Source organism: Drosophila grimshawi, unplaced genomic scaffold, assembly GCF_018153295.1.
Source record: "Drosophila grimshawi isolate 15287-2541.00 unplaced genomic scaffold, ASM1815329v1 contig_44, whole genome shotgun sequence".
NCBI classification, from domain to species: Eukaryota; Metazoa; Arthropoda; class Insecta; order Diptera; family Drosophilidae; genus Drosophila; species Drosophila grimshawi.
Genome location: NW_025063240.1, coordinates 19,779,116 through 19,796,308, shown reverse-complemented (window position 1 = coordinate 19,796,308; position 17,193 = coordinate 19,779,116). Strand labels below are relative to the sequence as shown.

Sequence of the window (17,193 nt, the reverse complement as noted above, 5' to 3'; positions counted from 1 at the left end):
CCGAGTCAACACACCCACAACATGTACGATTGGATGTTTGAAGTCGTACTGGGCGCACATGAGCGTCAACTGTGCCACTATAGATAGATACAGATAGCAGGCTACAGATACAATGTACAGATACTCTCTCAGTTAGTCAGATGCGAGTACACATGCCACAATGGACGGGGCACATTTGCACTTTGCCCATAAATGGCAATGCCAATCGACGACGACGACGACGCCAACGCCAAAAACGCTTACTACGAACGCTGAAGCTTTCATTCATAAAATCGCAAAAGGAAGCAGCGACGCTGGCAGCGCAGAAACGGCTGCGACTGCGACTGCGACACATGCCCAAATTTGTGGCATCCGCTGTTGCCGTCGATTCGTGAGCGGGCGATTAGACAGCAAACGGTGAGCGGCAAACTGTGAATGTGACTGTGACTGTGGCAGCGACCTTATTCCCCGTCATACACACACACACTGGCAAACACACACACACACACACACACACTCGTAAATGCTAATTAATATTTTGGTTTGGTTTGTCGCCGCTGGTCGGTTTTGTGAATGAGACCAGACCCGGCCACTGGGTCCATTCATCATCAGCCAGCGCACATCAGCGACGAGCTTCGAGCTCGAAGCGTTGAGCTCCGGTAGCCGCCGCCGTCGCCGTTGCCGTTGCCGTCGAAGCATTCACAACAACAAAACGTTGACAGGTCCGGAACTGGGCGCTTTTGTTGCGGCTCGCCGTGACAAACGATGCGATCAGCGGCAGCAGCGGATTAGATCAAAAGCAAAGGTCAGTTATTCCATTCGGGCCTCCCATTTAACCAGGTGACCCACAAAAGTCAAGAGACACGAAACAGCTGCCAATTGCATGCACAATGTGAAGACATTATTAGCGATATTTGAATCGATTAAGCAGTTTATCTTTCAATGCAATACTCTTTCAACTAAAGAGTCAATTTTCTACGTCGAATTGATTAATATTATTATAAGCATCACTTAAATAACAACTGATAATAGATTTCTAAATAAAATTGTAACAAAAAAGATTATTTAATTTAAAAGTGTCCCGCTTTTTCTTCAGCTTTCTAGCAGCCTTGATTTCAAGGAATCTATATTTAGATAGATCAAAAGTCCATTAACAACTTTTTGCTGCAGTGTATTTGAGGCATGCCAACTGATCGTTAAGTCTTTGGCGGATTTTTGTCATTCCGCTCTAATGGCAAAACGCTCTTGGCCGTTTATCGATCGCTGTTACCAATTTAGCCGCTTTCGGCTATCGATCTTTGTAAGCATGGCTCATTAATGGAACCATTTATTGGATTGTCCAGTTTCAGCATCAGCTTCAGTCGCAGCCGCAATGAAGATTGATGACAGTGCTGTAAGTGGTTAATGTTTAGCTGAACTGAATGGCCAAAATGAATGGATTTGAAAGATACGAAATGACCTGGTAAAAGTTTTCTATTGAATAAACTGCTCGCTAACGGCAAAAACATCTTTAATGATATGACTATATGCTAAATAATTGGCATGAGAATGATCAGTTCAAATGGCAGCAACATGAAAACTATATAGGGACTTATAATTAAATATGTAACTCAATACTAATAACTGACTGTTGACTGATTCTCAGACAACATTTCTTACATCTTTCCTACAGAAAGATCTGTTTGTGGAATTTTTTAATCGATCTTTCTAAGACCAATTTTATACTGTGAATCAACAAAATAGCTAAGATTAATTAAAGCAAAATATACTTTAATACTCTAATAAGTCTCATATATGCTTATTATTAATTTTCCAACAACCTAACTTGACTTTATGTATATGTTGTAATACACAAAAGAAAATGAATTATCCAAGACACAAATACCACCTCAACACTTTCAGTTACGATTCGAAAGGGGATCAAAAAGAGTGTGAGGTTTTATTTTTACCAAAGTGGGGGAAAAATGGGCAAGGCAATTGGGGGAAACTCCCCAAAAATAAATTCTTGAAATTTTTTCGCGTTGACAAATGGCTAAAAGAAATTTAATATAAAAATGTTCTAGCGCGCTTTGCGTTTGGAGTATTTATAGGAAAATATGTGTAAATATGTAAATACGTAGAGACGTAACAATGTGTGTCTGCTGTGTCTCGCTGTGTGTCTTTTGTTTGTTTGTCTACTACGACTACAACAACGAGTGCAAACAGAAGAAAACTTGTTGCTGCCAGTTGGTTGCTTGGCGGTTTTTGTTGTCGTCTTCATTGCATGGCAGACCAAAAGCGGCGCAAAGCAGAACGCGCCGGAAAATCCACTCAACTCTGGTTAGCCACGAGTCTGCTGGCGAGGAGGAGTCAGCGGGCTCACCTTCATCTGCCAGTTCCCAGTTGCCAGTTCCCAGCTCTCAGCAAGCAGCTACTCCATTCCCCATTCCCCATTCCCCATTCCTCATCCTTCATCTCCACCTTCATCATCTTCTCGTGGCAACTTGTTTGCATTGGCCTGGCAATATCAATTGGTACTCTTTCTATATACGTATATATATATATTTTGCGGTTGAGCTTCGGCTTTGGACTCTGTCTGTCTGTGCTGTCTGCCTGCGGAACCGGTCCGCGTCCGCAGTCCGCATTCGCGTCCATGTCCACGTGTCTGTGCGTCCGCTTGCGACATTTGTATGCCATTCACATTCCACAGCCGCTGACTCACGAGTGCCGGCGTCGCAACGCTGCCACTGCCACTGTCTGACTCTGACTCTGCCACTGCCACTGCCTCCGACTCTCACTTTGGTTTGGCTTGTGCGAATGCGAATGCGAGTGCCTCTGTGACTCTCTGACTCTGCAAATGCATCTACATTCACGTCCGCCGGCCATATGCATATCCGCCACTCATGCAGGCGGAGTCCGTTGCCCGCCTACCAACACCAGCAAGGCGCTAGCTGTGCCACAGTGTTTTCACATGCAATGACAAATGTATATAATTGAGCAATTCAATTGCAGAAATGGAAAAAAAACACAGAGGCAGATTTTATTTGATGTTGAATGTATGAATCAATGTATTTGCATAAACTTATTAATATTTATACAATATTATCCAAATTATAAAAGATTTAAATTGCCACAAGTTTTATATTCATTTAATACATTGCAGCAGACGTTTCCGAACCATTTAATTATATATATATCTGATCAGCATCACCAGCTGAGCTGATATAGTCATATTCTTTTGTCTGTTCCCCAGTTTAGGGGCTAACTTGATTAAAGTTGGTAATTATCCGTTGTGTATACTTTAGGGAATACATATAATGTAGTTGCCTAGATCGGATTACTATTTATCATATAGCTCTCCTAGGAACAATGAGTTCTTGTATGAAAAAGTTGTTTGTTTCCAAAGTTACCAGGTATAAGTTCTTGAATGAAAATCTCTTTAATATAACAAGTTATCCTTCAGTGCCAAAGATAGAAGTTTTTTGATTTTCTTAAATATTTCATTGCTTCAAAGTTGTTAATTGAATAATCGAAAGATTGCATTGTTTTCAATATTCTCTCGTGACATAAATAGCTGTGAATCATTCTCAGCAGAAATAATTGTAAATATTTATTCTTCAGCTTTAAACATTTCACTCCATAAACATGTGGTTTGAGTCACTGTGCCGCATTTGTACGCTTGTTGTTCATTCGTTGCATTTTATTTGTTCCGTTTTCCGTGCCGCTGTTGCTGTTCATATTGCTGCTGTTGTTGTTGCTGATGTTGTTGTCAATGTTGTTGCCAGTTTGCTGTTGTTTTTCTGCTCTCAACCGGATGTTGTGGGAATTTTTGCATTCAGTCGAGTTGCTAGTGCAAAGTTGTTGTTATGGCTGTTGCTGCTGTTGCTGTTGCCGCTGCTGCTGCTGCTGCTGTTTGCATTATTAACTGTCATACGCGTTCGCTTAAATGCTTATTTTGTAATAATAAAATGTCATATGTGACAGCAGCGAGCGCCGCCCCCAGACAAACAGAGGCAAAGTACAAGCAGACACACACACACACACACACACGCAGAGACACAGACAGAGACGACTAACTTAGTTATCAACATTGTTGTTGTTGTTGTTTTCGCTGGCATTTCCTCTGCTGAACGCAGTTGTTGTTATTGTCGTTGTCGGTGCGAAATTTAATGACAGGCGTACGCCTTTTTCGTTTTTTTTTTCGCACATGCCACAATTTCTACATGCAGTCGACCCCCTTTTAGCTGCTGTTGTTGTAACCGTTTATTGTTGTTGTTTGCATTGCATATGCAATAAGTTAAAATTTGAACGCTATGCGTGCTGAAAGTCTATTTGCAAGATACTTTCCTGCCTCAAAAAGCTCTATAAAAAAAAAACAAACAACTCGAAAACAAAATTTTATACGCTACGTATACTTAATATTTTGGGGTCTCCTTGCTGTTTGCCTCTTCTCGCGTGCGTCCCTTGAGTTTTTTTTTTGTAGAGTAATGCGGTTGGGTTAAGAGGTTAACCGGCACGAATCCTTATGCCAGGACGGGTTGTGTTTGTTTTCGTTACGCTCGCTTGCCTGCCGCAAAGTGGTCCCATTTTCAGTTGCATTTTCCTTATTTTGTAAAATATATTATTTCGACCACAAAACAAAAAAAAAAAACGAAAATAATAAAAATGTTGAAATATGTTGTGTTGTCCATGGGGAGGTGGAAACATTGTCTGAGGGCAGCTATGAAATTATTTAAATTAACAGCTCGTTCGGTGCGAGGGTGGCGAAATGTGGTCAAATGCAAAATAAAGGCTCCTTAAGGTGACTCAGCTGAAATTAATTTAATAGCGGCACAGTACGAGTATGCAATTAATATTTAACTTCAGGCACAGGGATGAAATCTTAGAAAAAAGACACAGAACTCCTAAAGGGACTCGACTTTATAGCTTTTCCAGAACAGTTTCAATTTTCAAGCTTGTTCATCTCTCCTTGAGTCACAAAAAATAAAAGTAAATTCAATCCATAAGCCATCTAACAGTCATCAGTGGCAATAAGCGCTCATAATTGATCGTTTTTGCTGCTTTAAAATATTTATCAAACGTTCAAAGTACCAAAAGGCAGTTGAGTCACAGAAAAAAACAAATTCCCTAAAAAGTTACAACAAAAACAGTAAACACACCTTGAATGAAATAAGTACGCAAGTAAAATATGAAAGACACAATAACAAAGACCTCATCAATTTATAGGAAACTATCTGGTTGAATGCTATGCAATTAGTGATATCATGGTACCATAATTTCCACATAGTTGCCATTGAAGGCAATGCCAAGTTCCGTTTGGACTTTTTGTTGTTATTTGTTGAATTTGGTCGCTGAACTTTGCCACAAAAACAAACACAAGAATAAGGAACAAAAACGAACTGAGATAATCGCTGGGTAGCACAATTTAGCTCGAATAGAACTTACCCTGTTCTCGAATTTAGTGCATTAAATAAAAATGTCTATATTTATAATGAATTAAAAAGTCTAAGCTGCATTTAATGTTAAGATTTCAATAATTTTTTTCCAATAATTTGCATATATTTTGTGTTGTATTCTTTGCCAATTATGCAAAAAACGTTGAACTAATTTCGGTAATAATAGGTATTAGTTTTGAATTGAGTTATTAATATTTTTTGTATTTCTCAATATTTTTTCACAATCGATATGAAGAAGTCTCCTTGTTGTATATTGATATGCAGAGTATCAAAAGCGGCTTAAGATTTTTATATTCATTAATATTAATTTGATTTTGAATTAATTTATGTCTATTTTTATGTGACGGATATTAGTCCGTATTAAATAAAAAAATCCCCATGTTTTACATTCAAATACAGAGTATAAAAAGCTGCTCTTGCTGCCAAAGTTTTTTTTTTTGCTGCTGGCGATAAAGTGCCACAATAATAATATATGGAACTAATAATTTCTCAAAAAAAAAAGAAAAAAAATAAGACAACATGAGGCAAAAGGCGAACGCGAGATATCAGCGCTGCTTCAAGCTGATAAGACGCGAATCAAGAGGCAGGAACAAAAAGAGAAGAAAAAAAAACTAATAAAAACAATAACATCAACTGCAATTAAGATCAAGCATTGTTTAAGGGCTTTGTTTATTTTTTGTTTTTGTTTTTTTTGATGGGGGGTTGTAGCTTTAATTTCGACATTGGCGAAAAAAAATAATAGCCGCAACGCAAATGATTTGGTCACGCGAATAATTTATTATACGACCTGTGCCTCAAATCTCGTGACGCCGTCGCGACTGCGGCAGCGGATGCGGCCAAGTGGATAGATAGAGAGTAGACCGAGTAGACAGAGTAGACAGAGTAGACACCCACATCCACATGCCCCGCACCCACATACATATATAGACATGATGACCGCCCCCTTGCACCCGCAATCCCTTCCCCAGCCCATTTGCTGCGTCATCCTCAACTTGTCGCTTGTTGTTGCTGTTGCTGTTGCTGGTTTTCATTCATACGAAATACGAGAGTCGAGCGTACTATGAGCTACAACTGGCACACACAGCGTACTATGAGATACAAGCACTATGGGATACAAAATGTGAGTCGTCGTGCGACTGTGTGCATTCATTATCTGTGGGTGTGTGTGCGTGTGTGTGTGTGTGTGTGTGTGTGTTATATACCCTCCCACATTTTCTTAATGAATGAATTGAAGATAATTAATTCGCTGCCTCTGCCGCTGCCTCTGCCTCTGCCGCAGTCGTCGTCGACTGCATTTTGTATCTGAACTGAAATAGATTGGGGGAGAGTTGCTGCTGTCTCCTATTTGAAAAAAGGCGGCGGTGGTGTGGGTTAGGCGGTATCGTGTGCAACTTGGCGTGACCAGCACTGCAAAAGGCGATTTTTATTTGTTTTTGTTGTTTTTTGGGTTGGTGGTTGGGGGAGTGCTTTAGTTAAGTTAGCCATTGTGGTCATGCAATCATCGCCTCGGCATCGGTCGCCTTTCGCTTTTCATGCAACACAAAACATTTGCTCACAATTTTTCATATAAAAATTCCACATTTTATGTGAGTCGCTCGTGTTGCCTATTAAGCCAAAGCCAAAGAATACAAATTCCACATTGATCATATGCTCAAGTGCCCAAGTGCCTCTTGTGTGTCTACAGTACCTTCTATACATAATAGATATAGTTGAATTTATATATCTCTCTCTCTATTTATATATATATATAGTCATTTGTCTGTGGCGTCGCATGATTCACTCGACGCGGCAATTAATCTCGCTGGCTATTAAAATGTTATTACTCAATGTCTTTAGGCCCACAACATGAGTGTAGCGCATATTTAGCTAATAATTTCAAACGCATTGATATTTTTCGTTTTGTATTTCTTATCGCAATTGTATTTGCCTGTTTCTTTTTTTTAAATTTTTTTTGGGGGCGCCCATAGTTTAGTCAGCAATGTGGCACGTGTCTATGAATAATTGGGAATATTGATAAGGGCTTCCCTTCGCTGGTCATTGGAAATATTTCAAATGGCGATACGAAACACACTTATTCATTTTATTTAAAAATTATATCCCTTGAGCTACGCTGTGACGAAGTTTTTTTTTTAGAAATACAATAATAAATAAATGAATAATATCTTATAATAATGAAACTCGGCTTGCAATCGTCAAGCGATCAATGAAATTTATTTCTTAGCTCAATTGCTCAGTAATCCGAGTTCGCAAAGAAGCTCACTAATTCGTTGATTTTTTATTGAAACTAAAGGGCAGACTGACCTTGTCAGGCCTGCGTTAAAACCTATTTTCGACTCTTGTTAGCGGAAGGCCACATAATAAATTTAATTGGTTTTATGTTTGGTTATCAGTAGGCTGCATAGTTCCATTGCAATCTACTCCAGTGAGAGCAATAAATTCTGAAATATGCTTGTTTCTGTGGAATTTCGGTTAGCTCGAGTGCCAAATGGCGAATGAAGTCACCGACAAACTTAACAAGTCGAACAATGTTGTTATTGTTGAACAAACGATGCATGCAGCCACAGATGACTCGACGGTGGACTTCAGCTTCAGCTGAGGCAACGCTACGACTACTAAATTGAAATTGAAATTGAAATTGGCATCTGACTCGAAACAATAATAGTTTCTGCCACTCTGACGTCATAGGCACAAATATAGACGGTCTGTTAAAATGCGCACATTGCATGCAAAATTTCATTGCACTTCCAATTTGAAATCTTCCCCTTCGAATCACATGCCGATGACAAATCTAATGACGTACTATATGTTCCATATATATATATATGCGATTATTAGCATAACACAAATAGTTGATAAGACGTTGCGAAACCCAGGATTTCTGGAAATTTTTGCATGTGGTACGCCTGTCCTTTTCTTCAAAATATGCAACTGATAAGCTCGATGTGTGTGTGTGTGTTTGTGTGTGTGGCGGAGGCCTCAACTGTGACGGCAATTGGAGTCTGGTTGGTGGCGATGTCTCCGTTTGTTTGTCGCAAATTCACAAATTGTTCTTTAATTCTTTGTCATTAAATGGTGAGTGTGAGTGAGGTCCAGAGAATGACCGCATCTGTCCGAGCTTTGGAATTTATGGGTGTCTCGGGCACACACACACATACTATCTCTCTCTCTCTCTCTCTCTCTATCTCTTTCTATCTTGCTGTCTCTCTCGCTCCTTGTGTTTCCCTCTCTAGCTTAGTCTCACGCTTTCTCATTCAGTCGCTTGCGTTTTTATCTGCGCAAATATTTACGCTGAACTTTCGTGTCAATTGATGTCACATTCCTGCTGCCCCCAACCCTGCTCTCTGCTCGCTGTGTGTGTGTGTGTTAAATTGTAAAGAAAAGTGTAGAATTTGTGTGCCAACTGACCCGACACCAAATCAGCTGATAATTCAACATGCGACTCGCAGCTGAAGATGGAAATGCTGATGGAGCTGGAGATGGGGACGAATGCGATGCGGGCGCCATCGTCATCGTCATCGTTGCTATCATCGTCATTATCAGCATCATCATGAACATCATTTGGTTCTTTGTGTGGGCGCCGTCGATTTTACGTTGAATGCTAAGTGAGATTCTATGAGGATGGCTTGTGTGGGTCGGGTCAGTGTTTGTGTCTGTGTCTGCGTCTTGTTTGAACTTGGCATCAAATTGGCTAAAACATATTGTGGGTTTATATTTAGCCAATGGCATTACCCAGATTGTTGCACACATTAGACACGTTTGTGGCAAGAGCTAACTGCTCCAGATGGGGAATTGAAACAGCTTAAACTTGGTTTAAGCAACAATGTAAAGCAAAGTGGAGCAGACATAAAGACAAATGTAAGATTTGATAAAGATATATATATAGAATAATATGTTTGTCCACAGAATTAGTTTAAATGATTTCCATCTTTAATAAAATTTGAATGTTTTAATTCTGGTGAACAATTTTCATCGGTTTAAATTTTACCTAAATTTTAATCTATTCTATTCCAACATCAAATGCTATGCTATAATGCTATGCTGTGTTAGTTTAAATCTCCAGCAATAAAATTGATATTAAATTTCTGGCTAATTTTATTGGTTTTTGGTGTTAACGATGCCCCCGTCCCTGCTGACCCGCATGTTAGTCAACGAACTGAAGTGTTGACAGGCGACAGCAGCAGACACAAACAACGACAACAACAAGAACACCAACAACAGCACCAACAACAACATCAAGCCCATCATGATAAACTCCATTTAAACAATTATTAGTTAAATTAACTGTTAATTTCAATAACCGGCTACAAAACTGAAACTCAATTCTGATGAAACTTCGCTAATGGGATGGGTTGTTGAATGAATGAATGAATGATTGTGCAACCAGCAACCAGCAACCAGGGTGCGGGTCCTGTTTCTGGGACAAACTTTGACCGACCGCATTATTAATGCTGTTATTGTACAATGCCAAAAATGAATTTGCTATTCAACGAGGCGTCACTGACAAAATATGCCCGAAAATATGCCCGGCACAGGAAGCCTGAAATCCGCTTCATATCCATATCCCGCATAAATCGACAACGACTGCATTTTGACAATGAAAACGAGAAGGGGGCGTGACCATTATCATCACCATCACCATCACCATCGCCATCATCATCATCGAAATGAGCATGAAAATGTACATGAACATGAGGCAATGGGCAACGGAATCGATGTATAAAGTATTTTTGTTGTGGGTTTCGTGGCAAATTGCAGTGGAATACTAATTTACAGATACAAATTGACGAAGCTGTCCGCGACGCAGCTGGCAGTCAGGGGGGCTCAGGGTGGAGTGGGGTATGGGGGTATGGGGTGTGTTGGGCTGGGTACTATTATAAGGTCTTTTGTCGATGAGGCTGGTTGCTAGTGAAATTTCCGTTTGTCTGTGTGTTGAAAATTCGAAAATTACGTGACTGCATTCGCAAAAGAAAGGCTGGCAAAGAATTGTTGGAATGTAGAAATTGGGCTGCCGACTGAGCTGAATTTTAAATGACGAACACTCCGACAGAGGTGTGGTAAGCAGCGGCAAGTGGCAAGTGACAACGCGCATGGAAGGAGAAGTGAACGAACTTGCGAGACGCTCTCTTTCAGAGCCTCGCAAAGGGTGCTCACAAGCAGGCCTTGACCAGTACGGCTCGTAGCCTGGGTCGGGGTCACTCTGTTACGGGTCTGCGACTAAGATAGCACTCCTGCGTGCCCGCAGAGCTGGCCGTGGGTTGTGTTGTAGGAGTAGGCGTTCGAGTGGCTATGGGTGGGTAGCCGGAAACCTCAAACAGCCCGGCAAACACACGAATATAAATCAACAAAAACATTTGGGCAATAATGTTGTTAATTTTTTAAGTTGATAAGGCCAAAAGGGTGTCAGCCGCGCTATGTACACTGAGCAAAGTTAAAGTTAAATAGATGATATGGCATAAGTGAACTCTTGCACTTATATGGTATAAACGTAGTTATTTGCATGTATTTATAGATACATTAATTATTAATTTCAACTTTAACATCATTGTAAAATTCTTCCACTTTTAGTTGGCAAAACTTGGGGGTTTATTTTTCTCACAGTGCATGCCGCCATATAACTTTTACCATTTGATGCACTGCGGATATTCTTTGGACTATTTGCGTACGCCTTTTCACGTTTTCTAATACGTATTTCTATTTTCCCTGCTAACGCTTTGTAATGGTCGTCATTTGCTTACAAATTGTTGACACTTTTTCTGTGGACAGTTTGGGGATCAAAAAGTTCTCGTGCGTGCATTCCAAATGGGCTATGTAACAAATTTATATTTTGCATGGCGGCTCCCCTGTGTTTGTTTTCTGTTTCGTTTTCTATTTGTTTTTTGTTTTTTTGTTTTTTGTGGATTGGTTATAGAAACACTCGGCAGCCAAAAACAAAAATAACAAACTGGCCGACAGGCCAGCGAGCTTAATGGAGTTGTAATGAGTGTGAAAATTAATGTCGTCACATTACTCACGCACCCAAACGCGACTCCCCTTCCCAACAACTCTAATAAAGGTAAGGGGTGGTATGAGGAGAGAGAGAGGGAGAGGGTCGGCGGGTCAGTCAGTCAGTCATTCAGTCACGAGTCGCGTTCTAGGATTGCCACAGTTGTTGGAGTTCCGGTGGGACAACGGGCAGGGGGTTGAGCTGTGCTAATATTTGTGCCGAACTGAAATTGAAGCACCCGTAATCAATTTGTGAGCGGTCGCCAAGTGGTTCCGAAAGGGGTGGCCCCGTTCTCGTTCTTGTTGTTTTTATTATTATTATTATTATTGTTTTTTTGTTTTCATTCTGACTCATGGTGTCACAGTTACAGATTAGATAGAGCCGGGTGAAATATTATTGTATTTATACGCACTACAAATGCTGCAGCGGGATTCCCGAGCGTAAAAGTACTATGGACTTTTACATATTTGTTATTTGTTATTTGTTTTTCTTATGATATGTTGGAAGAGGAATACATATTCTTAAGAAATCTCTGTGTTTGATAAGTCGTTATAAGCGAGCGGGTGTTACAATATTGCAATAAGATGTGTAACGCATTGAAAATGTATTTATGTATTTGACGTAGATTAAAATAATAAAAACATTTCAAGCTATGAATGATGCTTGTCAAATATGAAATATAAAAATGCATAATTATATATTTAGTATAATATGGTATAGTAGAGCAAAGCAGTTTGACTGCGCCTTAGGAAGAGTATGCTGTGGTCTGTAGTTTTCTCATTAAATTTGCAATCTTTAGATCACAGATGAATAACCAGTCTGACTGATAATGTTTCTTTTTGCTAGAGCGTATGTGTGCCATGGTTTTTAATGCTGCAGCCAGTAGGGGTAGTCATGTGGGTAAAATCACGTCGTCTTTCAGCTTGGTCCCCATAACAAGTTTGATTTATGGGCACGCGCCTCACGTTGGACCTTTGAAGAGACAGGCGAGAGAGCGACAGTTGAGATACATGCATAAATATTTGTATATTTTTGGCGGTTGTAAATCACAGCAGCCAACAGCTGTTGTACCAGACAGTACTAGTCATAGTCGTAGATGCAGATGAAGATACTGTTACTGATACGGATACGGATACGCTTAAGTCAGTGAGAGGAGCGTTAACCTGCAGCACGTATATTAGTTAAGTATCTGTGTGATATATGTGTGTTTGTGTGTGTGTGTGTGCAATTGCTTGCCATGTTATGTATTTCTGGCAATCTCGGTGAACGACAACAATCCATCATGGTGCATAAATAAAAACAAACAGATTTTCAAATATTTACCATTGTTGCGCTGATTCATTCAAAGTTCTGCGAACTTCAAGGTGTTCACTTGATTGTTTTGTTTGTGTCGCTGTTGTTATTATTATTTCTATTATTGCTCTGTGTGTGTGTGTTTGCCTGCGGTAATTTATCAGTCACTCATTATTATTATTGTTGCTGTTGTTGTTGATGCGATTTGAGTTTTTTGATATAATGGAAATGGAAACGAGCCGCGAAACCATTTTATAAATAAACTGCATGCCATGATAAATATAGAATTGCCAGAGTGATTTCGAAAAAACGCAACATTAATAATAATGACGACGAAAAAACAAAAAAAAAAATTAAAACAACAACAGCTGCAAAACTATGCCAGTGTTTTGCTGTTGTTATTGTTATTGTTGTTATTGTTGCTGTCATATTTTTGCCATTTTGCAAATTTTTCAACCCACACGCGACTCACTTAAAAGTCAACGACGTCAACAAAATCATCATGAGAAGCGTCCTCATCATTATTATCAGCAACTTTGTAATTATGATAAAACGTTGTTTTCAGCCTGCACACGGTCGAGATACTCTTAACTATTTATATAACCATTCAACGAATTGCCTTTTTCGAGTCTTATTGTTTTTGTTTTTATTGTTGCATATTATGTGATGCATTCCAAAATAGCTTCAAGTTCGAAGACTTTGCTAAAAATAGTTAACACAGGCAGCAAACCAAACTGTTTATTTATAATTGCAAAGCACACAAAAGTTGTATTTTTTTCTTTCTTAATGAGTTGTGTTTTTATTTTGTTTCTGGTTTTCTTTGTTGTTGTTGTGCTCTCCCAAGCTCGAGATCTGTGGAACAATAACCTGATGAAGCACGAGCTTGGAGAGCGTGTTCTATAAATAACGAGTTGAATAGTTGAAGTTGATCAACTTAAATTTAAATTACTAATTGGTTGAGCATGCAATTTCTCGAATTTATTATTGACGAAACAGCGAAGAAGATCTAAATTTGTCTTCTGTTTTTTTACTAATCAATATATTTGGTAAATTATTTTTGTGTTGAAAGTTATTTTTGGCTACTGTGTTTCCATGCTCTCAATACTCTTTTGTGAAGATGTTGATTTCATAAATTCTTTTGTTTGTTTCACGTCGAAAAATGTTAAAAGCAATATGATCGTAAACTATTCATCAAATTACCTTAATCTTTCACACACTTTGGCAATAAAATCAAACTAGAAATAAACTGTTGAACAAATCACTTCAGTCGGTCTCGATTGATTAGTCTTAAGCTTCTAATTATAAACTCAGCATATGTCTGTGAACACATAAAAGTAAGTCAAATCGAGAATCGTAGTCGTAGTACCGATATTGAAAATCGCTTTTTATCTATTTATTTTTCAATTTACTAAAATCACCTTTGATCATTTAGATGATTTGCATTTTCCAACTGAGTAGATAGCTAGAATAGAGAGAGAGAGAGAGATGGACAGAATGGAATCATGAACGCACAGCTAGTTTGTTTATTGCGTAATTGTACAATTTGGTATCGACAAACAGACATTTATATAAACATATATATACAGACTTGTATATGCATATATTTTTTATATAGTAGCTACAACGATGTGTGTTATTCAATTTTTGGTGATGATGCGAAATCAACAAAACAAATTTGTTAAAACTAAAAATACATTTATAAAAAAAAAGAAATAAATAAAATAAGTAGATACACAACCTGCAGCTATAGATAGATAGACAGATAGATAGATACATATATACAATATCATGAGAAACATTTAAAGATACTACATTGATAAATTTGCCTATGGCAATTGTTGCACAATCAACTTTTCGGCTTCGAGTTTTTGGCTGCTATGCGACTCATCTCGCGATTTCACCTTGAGCAACTCAGAACCCATAGAACCCAAAACAACAACAACAACAACAAAAACAATATCAATAAAAAAAGCAGCCCAAAACGAAAAGCGAAAATGTAAACAAATGTTGACAAAAGCCAAACATTGAACGGGACTGCGGGCAAATCATGGCCAGAATCCGCAGCTCCACTTCAGTTTGCGTGTGTGTGTGTGTGTGTGTGTTTGTTGTTTGCTACGCATATCTTCCGGCACTTAGTTTCGCTTACCGAAATGACCGAAAGCCGCTGAAAAAAATGCCAACCCCAAACCCCAAAGCGGAAGTGCCTCTAATTTCAATATGGCTGCCACACCGTGACGTTTAACCCAATTGCTGACACAATTTCCGAGATTTATTGCCAGCACGCACACACAAACAGGACTCACACACACACACACACACAAACACACACACACGGCAAAGTCAACCACATTGCGACACCCACAGAACATGGCGGCATTTGTTGGTTGCCAAAGGAATTGCTGCCCCTCCACCACTGCTCCCCTTCCATACATCCACACACAAAAAGGGGACACGCAAAATAAATCAAATGAAATCGATGATTTTCCTTTTACCGTTATATTATGTCATGTTCTTCCGGCATTGTGGTCGGCACAAAATGTGTCAACAAGGGTTACCTCCAAAATCCCATCGAAACGCAATCGGAATTGGATTGGTTGGGCTTCTATTTGTGGGGCAGTTGGGTTGATAGCATACTGCATAAGTATCCCGTCATTTCGCTCGTTGTTTTTTTTTGTTTTTTATTGATATCACATCGCCAAAGTGGCTCGAAGGCAAAAACTCATCTGCATTTTGGCTCAGTTGCAGAACTTCATAAATGATGCGGAAGTAAAACAAAAAGTGAGCGGCAGCCACGCAGACAGCCAAAAGGAGGGAGGGGACAGCAGAAAAAAAAATAACGTGGAGAATTTTGCACAAAATGTTGCCTTGGTTATACCGAATGGGGCTGCCACGCCTCCACCAACGGAGTAGCAGTTGAAAATTTTCATTTGCCTGTCACAAAATGACAAATGAATTTTGAAATAAGCGCTCGTTTCCGTCTGATTGTTTGTTTTTGGGTTTCCAGCTCAGCTCAGTCTCTCTAATCCCCGAACCCCCCTTCCCGCTTCCCCCTTCCCCCACCTGATTGCTGACAGTCATAGACAGAACTGGTCGTGCTGCTGCTGCTGCTGTTGCAGCTGTGGGTGCCTAACCATGTGCATAGCACAGTAATAGAGTAAAGTGTAGAGTGTAGAATGTGTGTTGTGTGTGATTGTGTCTGTGTGTGTGTGCGAGTGTCTGTGTGTGTGTGTGGGTTGGTAGACTGGTGTCAATGATTGGCATTGAGCAGAAAGTTAAATTGATTTCAATGCAGCGAGCAATTGAAAAGCGCAGCGTTCGATGAATGCGCCTGACATTTGCATATCGAACGGCAATTTACCGTTCCACTTGACAGACAGACAGACAGACAGACAGACTGACTGACAGACAGACAGATGCCGAGCACGGGCGGTTTGGATAGACAGAGATGCTGATACGCAATGAGACAGCTGCAGAGAGAGAGAGAGAGAGATGGAGATATGCACAAAAACTTCAGCGTTTTCATCGCTTTAAGTCAATGAGAAATATTTCAGTCAACATTATTGCAAGCATTTAAGCTAATCTGGCTATCAACATTAAATAGAAATCTACTGGATTTATTGACTTATCAACACTTAAAATTTAAAATTAGCTATTCGAATAATTGATAATATTCCATTTTATCTGCTGTGCATTTAAACATTTTATTTGTTTATTAAAACCAATATTGATTTAGAGCCTACCCACTTGGAATCTCAATTATTTATTTTATCTTCAAAGCCAAACTAAATTTCTATATATATATTTTTATTTATAGATCCATCTAAATCGCAATGCAAGCATATTTGTGTCGGTAAGAACATAATGTTTATTTAGTGTTTCAAAAATTGATTGAGACACATCGCAATAAAAATCATAGTTGCATACAAATGCTAGCTTTTCTCAGAATATTTGTATTTATCGCAAGGGGCATAAACAGCAACAAATATAGTCACTCCGATATACATGAGTATTATGTGCCGCTATCTAAATTATATGCCACCTGTCAACTGCTCGTGGCTGTGGCACGCATGAACTGAATCCATATGTTAGCCTGTTCTTGGAAATGCTTCGTCATGTGCATACAAATATATATTTTTTTGCATTTCCACCCGCTATGCTGTATGCTACATTTTGTCGCACACGCAGCGCCGACTGGTGTTATCCATGCTACAAATGTGTGTGTGGTGGAGGCGCAGGCCGTTTCCTAGTAATCGACTCGATGTTGAAATGTTGTTGTTGAAAGCTGCAAATTATTGCAATTGACTTCATTTTCATAATTTTACACAAATAAGTTTTTTATGACCCAATTAAGGCGACTTCCTCAGCAACAACAGCCTGCAAATGCCTGTAAATGCTATTCAGCGTCCAAAATTCAATCGTTGGACTTGCCTGCCCTCGATGAGGTTGCACCGCCGAGCACTTAATTCTTTGCCCTTTTATTCTCACCTGCGCCCCCTGCGTTGG

The 17,193-nt window shown here is 39.4% G+C and overlaps 1 long non-coding RNA gene across 1 annotated transcript in view; it reads left to right on the top strand.

Annotated features, from left to right (window-relative positions):
• Positions 1-597: 597 nt before the first annotated feature.
• The window catches only part of LOC116806493, a 38,367-nt gene continuing 21,771 nt past the window's right edge, over positions 598-17,193 (top strand). Inside the window, exons 1-2 of the long non-coding RNA XR_004365662.1 lie at positions 598-784; positions 16,505-16,540. This is a non-coding gene — a long non-coding RNA (uncharacterized LOC116806493). The remainder of the gene's footprint in view (positions 785-16,504; positions 16,541-17,193) is intronic.